The sequence below is a fragment of the Temnothorax americanus genome, unplaced genomic scaffold (genome assembly GCF_048541705.1).
Source record: "Temnothorax americanus isolate GAGA-0224 unplaced genomic scaffold, ASM4854170v1 Scaffold41, whole genome shotgun sequence".
Lineage (NCBI taxonomy): Eukaryota > Metazoa > Arthropoda > Insecta > Hymenoptera > Formicidae > Temnothorax > Temnothorax americanus.
In genome coordinates this window covers 1,045,249-1,062,376 of record NW_027509559.1, presented here as the reverse complement: position 1 = coordinate 1,062,376, position 17,128 = coordinate 1,045,249, and the positions used below count along the sequence as shown (strand labels likewise).

General features: G+C 39.0%; 2 protein-coding genes across 3 annotated transcripts in view; one reads left to right on the top strand and one right to left on the bottom strand.

Moving 5' to 3' along the window:
• The window catches only part of LOC143902901 (uncharacterized), a 230,816-nt gene that overhangs the window by 174,574 nt on the left and 39,114 nt on the right, over positions 1-17,128 (top strand). The window lies entirely within an intron of this gene.
• Ten-a (Teneurin-a transmembrane protein) overlaps positions 1-17,128 on the bottom strand; it is a 450,404-nt gene that overhangs the window by 394,184 nt on the left and 39,092 nt on the right. The window lies entirely within an intron of this gene.

Here is a 17,128-nt window from a genome sequence, read left to right as displayed (position 1 = left end):
TAACATTATGCACGAATTTATTAAAAATGTTGATAAATTTGCAATGTTATTGCTTTGGAAAAATTTCAAGTAGAATTTTGAGGCAGAACGCATAAAGTGCACTTGGAATGAATAAATTTCTATAATTTACTTTTACATCCGCGCAAATAGAAAAGCAGATGTAAAGAGATGAAATTAGGCGAGCACAGCTCCACAAACTAAGTAAAATGAATTTGAATGGTATGCCTTAATGATTAAGACCATGTACTCGATGCGAACTTCACGAGTTAAGCAGTAATTAAGGTCGAGTTAAAAGAGAATTGCTTTGAATTTCTACAATATTTACGATATGAAGTTGCATTAATAAATGTATACGGATTTATGGCACAATTAAAATTTGTCACGATAAATATTTTAGACAGAAGTTTCAATCAAAAATTGATTAATATTGCCTTTTTTTTTGTTGGATTGGTCTAAAAATAGAAACAATTTTTTTTATCCAAATATGACGCGCGTTTCGACTTTTTTTATCCATCAAAAATTTAGTAAGATAAATATTTATTTTTTAATATTTAGTCATGAGTAGCAAAGTTTGTTTCACGATAAATCAACATTTGGGAACGGCGCGCGGTGCAGACAGACGATGCAATCGAAAAAATATGAAATCGAAGTAAATCTCGCGCACGTGATTTTTCGCTTTAACGAACGATCTGACGGTTTCTGACAATCTGTTCGCCGTGCTCGGGAGAAGGAAGATACGTTCCGTGAGCAATTGCAGCCGTCCACCCAGCGTTCCCCCGAGTGAGCTCTAGTCTGTTTCGAGCGTGCCATCGAATTTTTCAAACTTCAATGTGATTTTCCATGAAGAGTTTCTCCGCCGGCGGCAACGATTCTCTTGAAAACGACGTTGCCCTCGTCATAAATGCGGCATCATTGCACTCAGACCGAATTTATGCAGCTGGTAGGTAGGTACGTACTCGACTCACGTTGCTATAACGGTTCAACCGTTTTGGCGATTTCGGTCATGCACTCCTTCCGCTAAATAAAGTACTTTAGAAGATCGTATTTATATATATATATATTGCCCGATACATATTCAAACGAAGTGGATCTAATGCAGTAAAGGAGGAGTAAAGTAAAGCCGGTCGATAAGCAGTTTTATAACGGCAAGGAACAAGCACGCTTCCAACTTTTTTTTCTAAATAGAATATCCGCTTACAGCAAGCTGCTTTCAACGGTTGCCGCTAGGGAAAAGACAAAAGGGTAGACATGGGACACTTGTGCGAAATATGACCACTTTGTCCACGACCCGGCATCGACGGCTCTCGCTTCCCTACGCGTTTTCTACCCGAGAAACTTACGGTCCAGTTTCACGTTTCAAAGCGACTTTCAAGTCGAATTTTAATCAACATGCTAATTTTCAAGAAAACAAGCGACGTGTGAAAGCCAGCAATTTGAGGCGAGCGTTGACGTCAGCATCTGTTTCGAGTCGCCCAACTTAAAGTCTGCAAAAATGTAACAAGAACTTAAGATATATATCTCCACTTTATTTTTTTATGTATAACAGGATAAAAACTTATGTAATGACGGTAAATCCTCTTTTCTTATTGTTGGCATTATTTCAAAAAGTGCATTATCGCTCGTCTCTTGATAAATTCCGCAGTTATACCTACGGGAAATGCAAAAAGGTTTTGCATCGTGATGATATTTTTGTAACTTCATTTAGCATTCCACGCGCAAGTAATTGAGCAAACAACTTGTAGATGAGCACAATAAAATTTCTCGCCGCCGCGCCGCACAGTATGCGAAAAATGCACAAGGCTGAGTGCTCAATCGTGCGTTACGCTGTCGCGGCAGTTTGCGAAACGTATATCGCGATAGTAATAAAAGAGACCCGCACGAATTTATGAACGGGCGGACAGTCGTGAGCCGTTTAGCCGGTCGTTGTTTGCTCAAATTACGGGCCATTGACACCGGAAGAATTTCGGATAATACGAAAACAACGGCGCAACCCCGGGCGGCAAACGCCGGGCGAACGAACGAAATGAAACGCGGACGAATATTTTTTTTGTCGTTACCCGCACCCTCTGTCACAGCACGCGCCATCATCACCGATCCTCCCCGGCGCGGCTCCGCGCTGCCGTGCTCGAACATACACGGCAGACGGAGCACGCGCGAATTTGACACATTTCCGTCGTACGAAAAGCGTGCCGAGAGCATATTTCCACGTTTTTTTCCCTCCCACAGCCGAATCAACGGTCCGCCGTCACTCAGACGCGTCACCATCCCTCTCGAGCTTTTCACTTCGTTTTATAACAGTCCGTACTTTCGCAGCCCTCTTTCGTCGCCCTCTTCCTCTCTCGCGCTCTATTTCTGCGCACTCCTTCTGTGTCCGCTTTTCTATTCGACTCCGTCTGTTTCACTCTATCCACTCACTGCTTTAACAGTCTTCTCTTTTTCTGTGTCCATTTGTCCTCTCTGGTCACCTCCCCATTCACTTGCTTTCTCTCTCTCTCTTACCCTATCACCGGCTCTTGCGCATTTCGTTCGCTCGCAAACAATATTGCGGCCGCCCTCGTGCCTACACGCTGTTTTCACCGAATAAATTTAATTTAAATTTTCCTGCCGTTCGGAACGTTTATTAAGTAAATATATCACGCGAAAGAGGGAAAGGAGGGGAGGAGGCAGAACGATGTGCACACTGATAGTTTCCGCGGGACTTGCACCGCCAAAGCCGCGAGCATGTATTGCATATCGCCGCGGATGCGTGCACGTGTTCATGATGCACGCACGAAATAGCCGGCGAAACGCGATTCTCCATGTTTACGGGATTAATTTATTAAGTTTCGCGCGCGAACCCTTTTACCTACCGTTTTCACCGCCCCTAGTCGAGACTCGAATGGTATGCGAATTGGAAAATGTAGTTTCGTCGCGCGGGAATCATATTAAAGCGTAAACTACTCGCAACAAAATGCAGCGCGATATACGGCATATAAATTTTAAGGGTCAGAAGTCGCATATCGATGTTGCGTGTCGTATTGTCCCTGAGTAATAGAATACCTGTTAAAACAAAATCTTGTTAAGAGATGAATCTCGCTTATGCAAGATATATCGAATTATGCGACAAGCGCGATACAAGAGCGATTTTCCATAGCATGCAATGTAAATACACATCGGGTTATGCAATATGATATCATCATTAAATCGGTGGATTGACGTCGAACAGCTCGTGGCATCGAAGTGAAGACCGAGACAGATAAGGAAATGGCAAAGCATAATGGAAAGGAGAATGAGATATCATATTCGCGGCCATTAGGAAGCAATTATCCGAGCACAAGTTATTCTTTTATCCACCTCGCTTCGGATGCTTGCATGCAAAGAAGAAATTATGCGTAACATGTTTGCTGGATCGTAACAATACAAGCTCAACATCTCTCGCGTAATCATCCCTCTCCCCCCCTCTCTCTCTCTCTCTCTCTCTCTCTCCGGGATAAATACTAAAATTCATATTTCTCTTTGCGATACTCTGCATACACAGACCTTGAAATAAATCTTTATTTTTTCCGGTTTATTATCAGAACTTCATTAAAGTCATCGAATAAATACACGCTTTTTGCTCTTGTGGCAAAATGGAAAATTTGTCAACCGATTAAAACCGCAGTTATACATCTGTCCGGCAGGCATTTATATTTTTTAGAAATCGTCTTTTAACCGTAGTAAAATACGATGTTTGTGTGCTTTTATGTCGTACGTCCTGCTATTATTCGAACATTTTTTGCCAGGCCTTTGATACAAAGACTTTGGCATCAAGAGCGATACGCCGTACTAAAACTAAAACCGACCAATCGCATTTGCAATTCTACTTGCAATAACAACGGATGCTATGATAAAACCGATTTGAACCGATCGATATATGTGCAATTTCATCTAATTACTTTATAAAAAAGAAAAAGATATCGAGCTAGAAAAACAGAAACACTGACCAAGTTATCAGACAAGAGAAATTGCCCCTTTGCTCAGACTGGATGATGAGTAAACAATGATATTGAAATAGCAATAAGAAGATATGTTGGGTCGTCAGATGGAGATTAAACCATCGCGTAGCAAAACTTTAACCGCGATGAGAGTAAAGCATTTCTAGCGACGCGGTCAGGAGGTCCTTTGATTTGAATGTAAGAGCGATTTTCCGTGCGAGAGGCTTGAAAATGTAAAAGCCAACTGTTCATGGCTGCAGAAGAAAGCAGCAGATAGAGAAACCGAGAGAGAGAGGGAGAGTGACAAGGAAGGAAAAGGGCATGAGGGGTTATAGATATCGCTCTACTGGCGAATAGTGGAAAGAGGACGAGGGAAGGAGCAACATAATTGCTTTTGCAAAGGAGGTCACAAATTCGTCATTCACCGTCGGTCAGTGCGGCTGAAAGCGTCCTTTCGAGCGTAAGGTTTTTAATACGAAGCAGAGTGTGCCGCTTCTGGTTTTAAAAGCGTCAAAAATCTCGTCTCTCGCGCTCGGTCCCGCACCACTCGGTTCCATCTCCTCTTTCGGTTTTTCTTTCTTTCTCTCGCGCGCTCCTGCGGCGCGCACCTTTGCCGGCGTTGCGCGGGCCCGAACCAAATCGCCTCTGGTGGAATATCGATTATCGATATTTATTGCCATGCGGTCAGCATGCGTCGCCTATATATTCGACATTAGCCGATCAAACGGCACGATGTACGATTTTCGGAGCCAGTTAGATATCGTCGAGCGCATCACCAACTGGTTGGAAGATGATTTTCACGTATAACACTGATACCTAAGCTAATGGCTTAAGGTCGGCTCACGAACAATACGTTGATATGATAGAACGGTACCGTTCGTTGATGTTCACTTCCTCGAGACAACATGATATCCGCTTTGCATTTGGCTTGACGGTAATAACGTTGCAAAGGGATTTTGTACGCGAGAACGTTGAAACAGACACTACCTAAATATATTCGGATTTGTACCAATGCAAATGGTACGAAATAAGATAGGCAGGATATCTATCATTATGAAAGAACTGGAAGTGCTCTGAGAACCTGATACCATAGATATACGGCGCATATGTGGAGAGGTGTCATAATCTTTAACATTGCCGTCGGCTGATTACGGAACTTTTGACGTCGCTCGGGGCGACGTCGACGTTGCGGCTCTTTACGAAAAGAGCCGGCCAGGGAACGGCAAAGGAAGAAGCTTATACGCAAAATTTCACGGTAATGGGGCACATTTTTTATCGAGATATTGTAGCCCCGGTCGTGTTCGCGCTCCACCCGCCCTGTATCCGATGTCAAACAACGAGATATGAATGTTTACGACGCGGCCTGTCGTATAAGAACCGTAATTTAGTGGTTGCATTTTGTAAGACGTCGTGTGCTCCGTGGCTGGAAACCGTCTAAAACCGTATGTCTTATACGCCGTATTCTTCTTGCTCGTAAATGCAGACCGTCCCGGCGCGGCGGTATCGCCCTTCTCTTCCCTCAGGCTGTCACGGGAAACGTTTTGTCTAGCTATCGAATAATACCGCGCGAAATGTGCCGAACATAATACCCAAACGTGTAACGCAAACGTTCGCGCAATAGAGAAGAGAGATGCGAAAAAGGTGATCGGCGCTGCATTCAATTTCAAGTTGCCTCTCTGTTCGCACGAATAGTCCGCTTTATCATCGGGCTTGATTTTTACTCGTATATCTGAGACAGAGAAAGAATTCGCCAGGGAACTTCGTGCTTGTTACTTGTAAAGTTTTAACTTGATTTTCTCGGCAGTTTCTTGATGTCTAATGGGCGAGTTTCAAACTCAGTAGTCACAATTGCATTACTTAATCGATCATATATAAATCGATTCCCACTCGGACACGTCATTTTCGAAAGAACTGACGCGGAAGCGAGAAGGGAAAAGTAGAGAATAGAAACTTAAAACAAGTAAGTTTAAAACAGTATGAAGTTTGTAAAGCGTGTAATAAAAGACGATATAAGTTTATGGAAGCAATATTGCATGTGCACTAAACATTCGCAAAACATTCACGTCTCGAATCTCATATATGCGTTGGATCAATCAAATAATATATATCTATAAGTAATGTTTATATCTTATAAAACGTTATTCCAAGATAACTATTCTAAAACAGCTATTTTTTATGATAACGAAAAAGGTATGATAATAAGAGAGAAAATGAGAGACACACTTTTGTCTTTCTTAGCAGATATGCAAACAAGCAATACAGTCTGAACTGTGGAAATATTACAGGAAATGAAAAGAAGTTTATAAGATCCACTCTCGAGAAATGTAAAAATAAGTGTATTTAACATTAATCTAGATATTGTAAACTGAACATTTTGCAATAACGAAATTAACGTGTTATTTCTCGCACATCTCAGAAAAATAAAGTTGTAAAATATGCGTTTTATTATATAATATATTTAAAGTTTATATAAAAATTGTTGAATAAAACTACTAAGATATCAAAATATAACAAATTTATATACAATACGTATATAAATATTTTTTTATTATATGCGTAATTTCTATTATTTGCATGCACTAATAACGTTAAATATATCAAGTTTTATCGTATAATTTTGAATTTTTACTGATGACGAATAATTTATATATTTATTTTACATTTATTAAACATATTTATATACTTATGATTTATATTTATAATTTATTTTACACAATCTGCACGTAATCGAAAATTTTAATAAGATAAAGGAAAGTAAAGAAGGATATTGCCCCGTGTATGGTTTCACATGAAAAGCGTAGAATTGGTGTCTAACACAAGGATATGATACGAACGGATCAGATTTACAGGCGAAATCCGTATCTCGAGATATCTTTCCCTGGCGACGTAGATTCGTGGGCGAGGAATGGTACGCGCAAAACATATACGCAGCACCACGTAGGGGAAATAAATTAGGTTCCTTGGAAACGAACCCGGGAACTGAAGACAGAGTCAATTATCGAGGACCTCGGCGCTCTCAAGAGACTGTACCTTCATAGGATATTCTCAAATCTCGGATATGGAGGTCTTAACTTTCGAGCAACCAGGACAATTCAAATTATTTTAAGAAAGTTATACTAGATTTACTTTATAGGTATCTCAAAAAATTGTTATTCTAAAAATAAAAATGAAATTTTATACATATAATTAGAACAATAAAATTAATTTTTATATCTTTCAGGAACTGTCAACTTACTATCTTGAACAGTGAGAAAATTTTCTTCGCCAGTGGATGAATAACAGTAATGAGGCTTTATTGACTATAACTGGCAATCTTTATTAATAAGCCACGACGTTTCAACTCTAATTCGAGTCCTTTTCAAGTGTATAATGTTCTAACAAAGACTTTTGCTATAGTCACGACAGTGTGCCTGCTCGTCAGATCTAAAGACTATAATAAGAAACAGAGAATTAGAGTCGAAACGTCGTGACTTATTAATAAAGATTGCCAGTTATAGTCAATAAAGCCTCATTACTGTTACTATATTGAGTTCGAGCGCTTTGTTTAGTATTCCGCAAGAAATGTTTGACTGATTGAAGAATAATTTCGAGAACTAACATTTCTCTACGAAAGGTTAAAATCTAGGTCGTGTCTACCTGCTTGCATCCGATATGCTATGTTTGATTGTGGAGTCCCGTACAATTGTAACCAGAGACAATTGTGATGTGCGGTGTCAAAGTGACACAAGTACAAAAGGACAAGCGAGGTTGAGCTTCTGTCTGTAGCAGGATTCTTGTACACGATATCGTATTGCAATCGTCTATTGATCTGCACAATGGTTACGGATTACTCGCTGTTTAGGGCTAAGAATTAGAAAAAATATTTATTTATACAAACATTTTATACAAACTTACTTCAATGATTTATTAACTTTATTGCTAAATTTAATACGTACATTAAATACAATCATAAGTTTGCAAAGCTGAATACGTGATAAAATAAACGAGTAAAAACACAAACTGAATCTTTACAATTAAAGTGCACGAAGAGTTTTAGAGGATCACAAATTTTAGCAAACAGGACTATATTATTTGCTCACAGCAATATGCTGTTTATCTCGACGAGTGAGAAAGTAACACTGATAAGCGACTAGTATCGCGCCCGAGATGAAATTCTGTCACGGCACGTGGACCTGATAGCTTCTTGTTCGTCTCGTCGTTATAAATTTAAGGTGCATCCGCGCATCTGTTCGAGCGGCGGCGTGAGGAAGTAGGGCAGCAGTCGGTCGCACTCCTTATCTGATTTTTGCGGGGGCAACGTCCATTTTATACCCTCGTATTTTCCGCCTCGACGTGGTAATCAGAAAGATCTATAGTTACATCGCGGCTGAAGTTCTATCCAGCGTTATGTACGCCCCGCGGTAAATAGACGGCCGAGGGCGGTTACACCGTTACATCGAAATGAATTATCATCGTGCCGACGTCCACGCTACGCCCGTAGTTTATATGTGTATCATGATCGAGCCGAATTGAAAAACAAATCACACGACGAGCTTTAGCGCCGCAAGCTTAAGGTAGTTGTATCGCGACAGTATTAGTCAAAAATAATGGTCACACTGCAATATGATAATGTACGGAAAACTCTACTTTTATATATATATATATATATATATATATATATATATGTGTGTAAAACTTTTGACTGAGCTTGTACTGTTTTCACTCGCGTCAGTAATGTAAAAAAAAAAGTATTAAAGAAAAGACATAAAGCTTTAGCGGCAATGTCTGAACTACATATATATCTAATCTTCATATGCGCAGTGTTGCAAAATTTTTACAGGTTAGCTGTCGTATGCGTCCACCGCTATGAGAAATTGTGTACTTTGTGTAACAATTGCTTCAAAACTAAATAGATAAGGGTCTTGTACTTTTGTAAGAATATTTTTACAAGTCTCTTTTGTCATCTCTTTGTTTTTCATTAAAATCCCATGAGTAGTTTGATCGCTACAATTACAAACGTGATGTAGGAAGCCGTTTTCGTCCTACGATACATGTAAAAAGTGCTAAGTTTGATTTCCATTATTTCAACTTTGGTATAGTCAAGCTTTTTCTACTTGCACGTGTGTGTAGAGCGTGTTTACATTAATATGCTGTTCAAATTTTAAAAGATTCCTATGAAAATGGGTTTTGTGACACAACTACCTTAAGCGAAAACGCAAAGTAGCTACCAGAATCGATCGGAGGAGTGGTCTTCATAGCTTATGGATGAAAAAATGTTTGTATTAAATCTCTTAGAATCCCGTATAGGCGGTTCTGAAATTAAAACTTTAAGCCGAGCTTACGTTTCCTGACCAATCAATCACGAGCGGCGAAGCGTAGCTGAAATTTTGAGCCGCTTCGTCGTCCGGGAAGATTAAGCGCTAGCTTTGTTCAGGAAAAGCGCGCACCCTCTTTTCGAGATCTTGTTCCCGTCAGGTCAAGGAGAAATCTAATAAAAATCTACTCGCGAGTCTTTAGTCACTGAAATCGATCGGTTACCACCCATTTAATCTCATTGCTTTCGATGCGCCATTCGAAAGAGATATCGAGTTTGTGCAAGACGTATGCAAACCATATAATAGCGGTGAAGATTACTTCTCTCTCGATGCATGAATCTCGCCCGCGCTGTGTCGTGTATAAATAAATATTCTAAGGATCATCCTCTTTACGTTGTTATTAGCTATCACATTATCCGCTTTCAATCGCGATGAATTTCGCGAGCAGATGTCGAGTCCGAAAGAACGCGAGGAGTAGTCCTGCGCGTATAAGTAATTACGAGATGTGCGCGGCGTGGAATCTTTTCCCAGATTCATGCAACTCCCGGGACATTAGTGGTGCACTTTTCGTAGAGATCGATCCCGTATCCTTACTCGTCTGCAACACGGAAACGCTTCTTCCCTGATAAATTTAATTTACATCAGGTTAACTTTGGAACAGACAGCATACTTTAACTTTCCTCCGAGCGCAATTGACGATTATATCTAGTCTCGACGGGGGATTTTCAGTTTTTCTCTAACAAAGTTCGGAATTAAATAAAAAAGAAGTAAGTATATTAAGAATATATATATTTAATTAAAAATTTGTTTTCTGATGAGACTTAGCACACAACATCAATGGAAGTAGTTTCGTGCTATTTCGCACCAATGTGCGCCTTTTTAAGACACGATCGCTCTAAAATCGTCTGTTACCTATGAAATTTTCTATTTTATAAAATTTGAATCAATTGCCTTAATTAGATTCTTGTAGATATTTATAGTGTGCCGTAATAAGCGATATAATCTGCAAACGCGGCCCAGCACGCAACGGCGCGTGTACAAAATTTTTTGATCAGTCACGTGAAGCCCATTAACTTTCACTCCTAACGAGGTGAAAAGTACGTAAGAGCGCGCGCGTTAATTCGCGGTAACGCAACGTTCTATTCTTGCCCGGATCTCGCCTTCCGTTTCCTCGTTCGGGCGACAATTTTTCCGTTCGCATTAGCCTGCCGGAAAAAGCAATAACGTCTCTTTATCTCGACACCGCGAGAGCCGTGAACCATTTTCTCTGCCGCGCGAATATTTTATTCCTCCTATTCTCGAGAGTCCCCGCAGTTTCCGTTTTCTTTACACTGCTCACCCCGAATATTCTTTTCTCTTATTTTGTTTGCTACGGTACGTATTTCACGCTAGCTCCTCTCTCTCTCTCTCTCTCTCTCTCTCTCTCTCTCTCTCTCTCTCTCTCTCTCTCGCTCTCTGCCGTGTGCGTACTTTTCACGTGCACGTGTGTACGCTATCAGGCTTGTACGTGACAGCGTTTACCATCGGGTCGGGTTTAAATCAATAATCCGGAAGACGGTGACATGAGACAGTTTGCTGGTGTAGTTAGCGAGGCAATGCAAGTTGGAAACGTCCACATCTAACCAAGGTAATTGCAACATTAAATTCAATTTGCCTACCGGCGCCCGTGTAAGATATGCTCCACGAAATTGCGCGAGTTCTTGACAAAGTTGATTCTATGACATCTGTAAGAAGAGAAACGAGGAATTTATTGCCGTAGATTTGTTTCTAATATCAAAATTGTTACAAGTTTAAACCTCACTTTCAGATACGATAACATAATCGAGGTTAATTATCTCGTGGTATAACATTTTTTTATTATATCTCCTAGAAATTAAATTAACCTTAAATACTATTCCGTGCATTAAGGGGATCTTATAGCGAAGGGCGAACTTTCTCGATGTCGATAATGTCAACATTTTTAATTCCGTTCTAATTCGTTTTCTATGTTACCAGCCTATATCTGGCCTTGTCTAACGAGATGCATCTGTCCTTGTTCAATTGCTGCGCCATCTCTCGCTACACGCAATACTGCTCATTCTATCAACCTGGGTTACGTTCGGATTCCCCACCCGAGTGCTAAAAATCCTATAGTATATGTTACGTGCACTATAGATTTTCAGTACCCAGGTGGGGAATCGGAACCTTGCATGTGCCTGTGCATTAAGGGGATCCTAAAGTGAAGGCTGAACTTCCTCGACGTCGGTAATGTCAACATTTCTAATCCTGTTTTTTATGTCATATATCTATGTCTGTTCTTGTCTAACGAGAGGCATCTGTCCTTGTTTCGATTGCTGCGCCATCTCTCGCTACACGCAATATCAACCTGAATGTGCTTTTGCACATATAAAAGTTTATTTAAACTAATATTTTTTTCTAGGCTTTCAATCTTAGATCTAATTGCACGATATTGTTCTTAAATGTTGTCCCTATAGGTCATGCCGGTCTAATTTTGTGGATATTTATTGTGGAATTTTTGTACAAAGCAAATATTGTCGTCATGTATACCAAAAATTAACAAAAATATTAATTTTTTCTCGTTTTCGATATAAATTCGACCACCATGACCTAGATTTTGATGCGTACTTTAATTCTAGACAAGAATTTTGCATTTCTATTATAAAGCCAATTAAAAGATTAGTGCTAAGAAAAAAAGCCGGTATTACAGACGGCTTTAGGATCCCCTTAATAAAGCTGGATTAGTAAAAATATTTTTTTTTAAGCTTTGAATTTTTAGTTTTGTTTACACGATATTGTTCCTATATGTTGTCCCTACTTCCGCTGGGTATCATTTTGTAAATATAAACTGCATATTTTTGTTTAAGCAAATATTGTCGTCATATGTGCCCAAATTTTTAATTTTTTTTTTTTTATATATATAAAATTGTGTGTCATCCAAAAATAGATTTTTATGCGTACTTTAATTTTGTAAAAGAATTTTGCAATTCTGTAAAGCCAATTCAAAGATTTCTTCTAATTAAGAAATGTCGATAAATAAACAAAACAATTTCAGTCGCCAGCAAATAATTCAAAATAAGTCGTTTTATTCCGACCCAAATGTCGGTAATTACTGCCACTATAGGATTCCCTTAAACTTAAAATAACATTAGTTATTCACCCAGATGATACAGATCGGAAATATCCGTTAGTTTTAGAACGCGTTAAAAAATATTATAACATTTGCCTGCTCAATTTCCTGTTTAAACGAGATTCTCGTACAATTACCGCTGGTCCCTATTGAACGCGCGCATCACATAGTGGCTATGGCTTTTAGCGGTCTCGAAAACAGGAAGCGTAAAGTTTTCATAATAACGCATCCTCTCCGTTAGATAGGGAGACCCAATTGCCACAGGATGCACACAGGGTCCGTCGGTTACAAAGGTCCGCCTTTTTTCCTGCTTGAGCCGCATCTACACGGAACAGCGAACGCTTATGCGAACCCTTACCCGCAGGGGAATAATTTTAGAAAAGATTTCCTCATTCAAAGGATGGGATAAACCGTTTTAAACACTTTCCGTGAAGCAAAAGAATAGAGAATGTTTCAGCTTTGCGGCGAACGAGGGCCCGCCGGGCCTGAGATTAATCGAAACAGTAGCGAAACTGTATTCATTATGCAAAACTAAATGCAATATATTACGTTTAAGCGCGACCGAATTCTTACTTTATATATCCTCCCCGAGCGTTACATTTCAAAGAAAGATCGTGTGTGTATGTGTTTATGTGCGCCCACGCGAGAGTGCAAGTGTATATACATATTTTTATACAGCAAAAACTAAAATAAACTGCTAGAAATCGATCCAATCTTGACGGAACACGTATACATCTTCTTCAGAGAATACTGTACGGCTTCTTATTTCTCGTGGCTAAGTAGGACGGTGGGAAAGTTTTCCCCCGAAAAAGGCGAAGAGCGCAAAACGTCAGACGGTAAATTATAATTTCATTTTGCATTTAAGTACATTGCGAAGTTTGTTTTTAATTACACGCATTGTCGTTCACAGCGAATGCAATGCTGAACACAACACTCTCTTGTATACAATGGTGGATAATGAGTGAGAGAGTATATAATGAAAACATATGCAAGATATCATATTTTAAAGCTATAAAGTATCATAGTATCGTAAGGTATCATAGTCAAACCTAAGTTTTCATATATTCCAATTTTTACATTTTTATTAAATTCATAAAAAAATAAAATCCTACATTCCAGCAGCGACAAAATAATTTATTCTGTTTGATAGAGAAACATATACAAATATTCGTGAATAGAGGAAGCCTTGTTAATAAAATGTTCCTCGGAAAATGTGTCCGGGCCGGTTATTTTTGTGCAGGCATGCGTAAAATATTGCATTTATTTTTCAAAGCAGACTCTATATTGTTCTATATAGCAATGTATAAATGGATAGCAATGGTTACATAAAAATCGTTTGGTATGGTGTACTCCTAGCTAATATACTCCATGTGGATTATTACTTTTATTTTCACCTTTCGAGAGAGAGAGAGAGAGAGAGAGAGAGAGAGAGAGAGAGAGAGAGAGAGAGAGAGAGAGAGAGAGAGAGAGAGAGAGAGAGAGCAGTCCCCTCGTCAATACTGATTCAGATGAACGAATTTTACCGATATTAAATTTACGAGCTCTTTATTAAAACTTTTGGTGACATATATAAATTTAATGTAATGAAATTGAATTTCACACAAGTGAAGCATTATTGCTCCTGTGGATTTTGATATATACACATCATATCAAAAGCCATTCATTAAAAGCATACTCGTTAAACATACGAAATTTGTGATAATATTTTTTCTCAACTCCGCGGACAATTTTAATAAAATGCAATAAATACAACCGTAAGCAAACCGTTCGCGATGGTTGGAAATATACGCTAACAAGAATAGGTCAATTACATTATATATAGCGGTACATTATTATGTTATATTATTCTTCTACGCAAAAATTTTTAATGTTCTGAAATAGTTTCGGAAACTGATATAGTGATATATGATATTTTTCACATTTTTTATTAATGAAAGAAATGAATAAACCCCAATGGCGTTGCATGACAGAAAAATATCATCTTGCGTCGAGTTGGCGCGCGGAACTGTTTTTCGGATTCATCCGGTGTCATTTCCCCGGCAATCTGCCTGGCCGTGCAAATACATACTTTTTCGTTCCTGGTTGGGCTAACTTTACCGGAGCGGAGAGCGAGCCATCGACGATGCAATTTATATCGCGTGAACTACGACCATTTTGAAAAGCGGCGTGCGCGCAGTAAGCCCGTGATGCAATAAAAACTTTAACGTGGGATATTACATACGCGTTTGAATCAATTTTTCTCGCAAACTTGAGACGCCCCTCTTCTTGTTTCAAACATTTTTGCGCCTCCCGAAGCTCCCCGACTTTATTCGCATAATATGCTAATATCTCAAGGGGATGCAGATATTATCGAGCTGGGACGTGCCCGCATTCATCGAACGCGGAAACACGAATCGTATCTACCGTTTGCAGGAATTGCCTGACCGATCGGGACTTGCACTTTAAATGTCCTTCGGGGTCAAATGATGATTACGTCCGAAGGATCACTTCGCTACGGTAGAACGTCAATTAGGCAAATGTGAGAGAATTTCACCGCGATCAAGCCTGTTGGGAATATACCAAAAAATATTGATTTATATAATTACGTACTCATGGTGATGTTCAACGTTCTCGCATAATCTCTTTAACAATTATACAATAAAATATTTAACATGTGTGCGTATGTTGCTAGAGATCTACTCCAAAAACCGTATACATATATATTTATATAATCGAGCCGTTTATTTTTTCATGCTATACATTATGCACTTTTTTTAATTCCCTGTTATATACTAATGAAATAAGTCCGCGCGGAAACTGCTATGCAGGGCGACGAGTGCATCACTTGATACGCGGTGCCGAAAAAAGAAAATTCAAGCGCCACGAAAGGAGCCGCAGTGCTTTTCACCGAAGGTTCACTCGCTGATCGATGGTCGTAACACCGTCGAGTAGCATTGGAGGGCTTGTGGACGACGCGGCGCTTTGTGAAAACGTTCATATTTCTCGTTTGGGGGATATCGCGGTCTCATTGAACTCGGCGCGGTGATAAGTCCGACGAAGAAACGAGGACATCGAGCGTAGGCGGGAGATAAGTATACGAGGGGGAGATCGCTACCCTGGAGGTCGGTCAGGTCCGAGCAACGCCGCGCCGTGGCGATGACAGCGCGATATGTCAAACCATTGTCCCCCTTCGTTCTCTCGTTACGACCCTCTTGTCGTCACGGTTCTTCTTCGCACCACATAAGACCGCCGGACTAACCATGCAGGCTCTGCTGTTTGAGACAATATGATTACGTTTCAATTTCCAATAAGATATACTGTAATCATTTGCGCGATAATAATATAATTTCGAACCGAAATCAACAAAATTGTCACCCATATGAATTAATCTTTGCATGAATTCCTCAGAAATTTTTTCTTTATCATTGATTATGCATATATTATATAGGTACATCTATAATAATGGTTAATAGGTATTTTTGACAATATTTCTGAAATTTTATTTGCTTGTGCGAAATGTGTTATGGACATAGAATTAATATAATTTTGTAATGTTATAATTTACAGTTTGCACACGAATGTAGATTTAAATTTATCGTATTGTTAAAAAGATTGCTACATTTTTTTATTTATCTGTAGCGAATTCGATTGGATGCACTTATTGTTAGTGCGCATTGGCGCAAATTAAAACCGTCGTACACAAATAAATATAATGTGTATAATGTTTAATATAAACGGGTTATTCCCATCCAGACTGGAATCACGAAATTCCCAATATTCTGTATTGTGCTATTTGATAATATATGTATTGGGCATTTTATCAGTCGAGATATTTGCATTTTACTTTACAGATTAGAGGTTAAATCAGAGTGTAAAATGACTTTAATATGCATCAGTGCGCACTAAGTGCATCCACTCAAATTCGCTGTTAGACAAATTTTCAATGTACGTATAAAATACACAAAAACTATACGTAGATACACTTTCAACTTAAAAGTCAGCTTTCTTACGGATTCTCGCCAAGGAACAAATAAATCGTTGAATGGCTTTTGCTTGTGCTTTATTTCTTCTGTGAATAGCATTTACAAAGCTTTTTATTCTTGTTTTCACAATGTACGCTCGATTTTAAAGGAGAGCAATTTGGGAAATATGACTTCCGCGGTAAGTTTTTTTAAGTAATACACAACGATCTCATAAAAGGTCGGATAGTCAGGACTGGGATCAGTGCCTTTCGAGCAATAAATAAGGGGCAGCTAGTTGCTTAGAAATACGCGGTGATGTCTGAAAAGTTTCGACGAGCGGCGAAATGGCCCGTGGTAGAAGCACCGCATTGATTTCAAACTGAATAAATGTATATATGCATACGTTAGAGCGTATATATACGGTCCCCGCAAAAACCGAACGAGATACAAAATAAGTTTTTTGTGACTAACCGTTTTTATCGACGTTTTTATTGACGATACAATTTTGTTTTCTCCAAATTTTATATATTTAAACTTGTTAAATTAAAAAAATTATGAATCTCACAATTTATCACGTATATAAATTATATTGGTATATAAAATATTATTGCTTTGCGGCTTTCAAGTATTTTCATTCTCTATTCCCGTAGAAACAATAAATGAATTAAAACACACAAACTAAGTTATTTGATTTGGCTTTTAATAAATTTTGCACGAAAGAAAATTGGCAATAATAATCCATTAAATAGTGTAATCGGAAACGCATTTATAGCGCATGAAAGTGTAAAAGCCAGTCTAGCTCTTCTGTTGGCA